This window comes from Otolemur garnettii, unplaced genomic scaffold (genome assembly GCF_000181295.1).
Source record: "Otolemur garnettii isolate 467f Iridium unplaced genomic scaffold, OtoGar3 scaffold00154, whole genome shotgun sequence".
Taxonomy (NCBI): Eukaryota; Metazoa; Chordata; class Mammalia; order Primates; family Galagidae; genus Otolemur; species Otolemur garnettii.
The window spans coordinates 2060160-2062725 of record NW_003852549.1 but is presented as its reverse complement, the minus strand read 5'-3'; positions in this window follow the sequence as shown (position 1 = coordinate 2062725).

The following is a 2566-nucleotide window of genomic DNA, read 5'->3' as shown; positions in this document are numbered from 1 at the left end:
TTGGCTTACCATAGGATTCAGGTCTAAGATGTATTTTCTGATTTTTTTTTCCTGTCAGTAGAGTTTCCTAGTTCTCTGGAACAAAATGTTTTTAATCTTCGTATTTGAGCTCTCTGAGAGATTCTATGCAGCAAAGAAGAAAGAAATCAGATGCTTGGCACATATCACTGAATGCAATTTATTTCAATTATATTGTACATTATATTCTCCAGATGAAAAGGAGTAGCTGTAAGAATATCCAAACTCAGTAAAACTGGGGAGAGTTAATAACTCAACAACATAGATAAAAAATTTGCTTCATCAAATACATAGAATAAGTTCAATGAAGACATGAAAACAGGAAAATATTATGAAACATTATATTATGTGGAAATGAGTTTAAAAGGACTAAAAGTCATATTTGAATATATAATGCAATGAAGCAATAAATTTCTGAATCAAATTATTCAGGAAAAAACCATTTGAAAGTCTAGATACTAATGCGGCAACACAGATACAATATAATTTCACGCAATACTGCATGTATATTTAGGTTGAGATTTGATTCTACTTATGAGCACCATGAACCTCTTTTTGATATATTTCAGTTATTTAATGTGCAATATGAGATCAGAAATGATCATCAGATTCTACCTTCTCAGATAACCTTGAGATTTGCTGGGATATATTTGTTTTTACTGGAATCTGACTACTATTTTTGTGCTTGGGTTCAGTTAACATTTCTAATTTTTTAATAAGTATACCAATATTTATTTGATATTTATTTACTAATTAGTAAGTATTAATAATTATAATTCAGTAATGATTCACATATTTATCAAACTTTCACTTAGTATGTAATATAGGCATTATAGTACACACAAGGAAACAAAGCCAATAAAATAAATTTTAACTTCATACCTATGTGTTCTAATTTCCTAAACATCAAAAACACAGACTCATTTTTAAATAGTCTTTAGGAAAAATCTGGGGATAAGTAAGAGCAGCTATAAAATATGAAGAGTTGAGGGAAGAGAATAATGGGAACCTCCGAGTCATCAGCCTTTCTTACCTTAAAAGTCAGTCCTCCTTTCTTCCTCCCTAAATTTTTTACAGCACAAATTTTTATTCTTTATCCTTTTAGAAATACTCTATCACTTACAACACAGAGCGTGAGCTAGTCTTTTGTTCTGAAAGACTTCTCTCCACCAGGAAAATTGGGGAGGACACAATAATTTACAGTCCACTTTTATAGTGCAGCTGCTGAAACCTGGGTTATTCAGAGGGGAATAAATCATTGTATTGAGGAAGTCATAAAACAAAATGCCCAGCTGGGCTTTTTCCAAGCCCAACAGAACATTCTATGTTGTGTCTGGCACTTCGAGTTCAATAGAATAGATCTATATGATTATAAGTCATCTAAGTCAAGTCTTACTTGAGATTTTTCCATCAGGGGAAATGACAGAATACCCTGTCACTCTTCTTGCAATCTTCCAGTCTACTAAACAAAACCCTTGAGCAGTCCAGGATAACTGTGCACACATACATCCTCAGAAACATTTTAGAAAATTCATATAAACTAACCATATTCTTGACGGCAGTAAAATCTATACATACTTTCCAAGCCATAATGGAAGAGACCTTTTATATTATATGAAGAACTTAGAGTGGCTAAGAAAACATGTTAACTTGTATATTTACTGTTTAAGATATTCTCTAAGATATACAGGGGCCACCCAGAAAATATCCAGCCATATATGTCTCTATTTTTCATATTACAGCCATGTAATATTTTTTACGACTGTAATATGAAAAATTACAACAGGAAAAATGATGTTTTGCAGGGTGGTATGGCCACACCTGTAATGTCAGGTCTTTGGGGGATCAGGCTGGGTGGATCCTTTGAAATCAGGAGCTCCTTACCATTCTAGGCAAAATCAGGACCTCACCCACCTCCACCTATTATAGGAAGAGGAAGTCAAAAAAAAAAAAAAAAGAAAGAAAGAAAAGAAAAATTCAGCAGTATGTTGCATTGGGGACCTGCCAATACTGTCTTTCCTAAGGCCAAAGGCAAAAGGCCACCCTGTACCATGAGCGTGTGACTTCCTTGAGTCATGCCACTGCCATGACCTTCCAGCCAGATCAATACCGTGATCTCCAAGAACTGAGAGAAAAAAAATAAAGAAAATTTAAAATACAATTATGTAAGATAAAGGAAACAAGAAGGATATTTTAGCTTTTAAATGAGAAACTTATAGGGGAAAGATGAGAAAATTAGAAAAATCTCTACCAAACGATTAAAAAAAGGGAGAAATGAAAAGGAAAGGGAGAATAAAAGGTAATGAAATACTGTAAAAAAAAAATGGAGGAACCCTTACTGTTGAAGATAGTAAAAATGAAGCTTAAGAAGACAACCAACAAAGGCGCCAGCCACGTACACCCAGGGTGGCAGGTTCGAATCCAGCCCGGGCCCACCAAACAACAATGACGGCTGCAATCAAAAAATGGCCGGGTGTTGTGGCGGGCACCTGTGGTCCCAGCTGCTTGGGAGGCTGAGGCAGGAGACTCGCTTGAGCCCAGGAGTTGG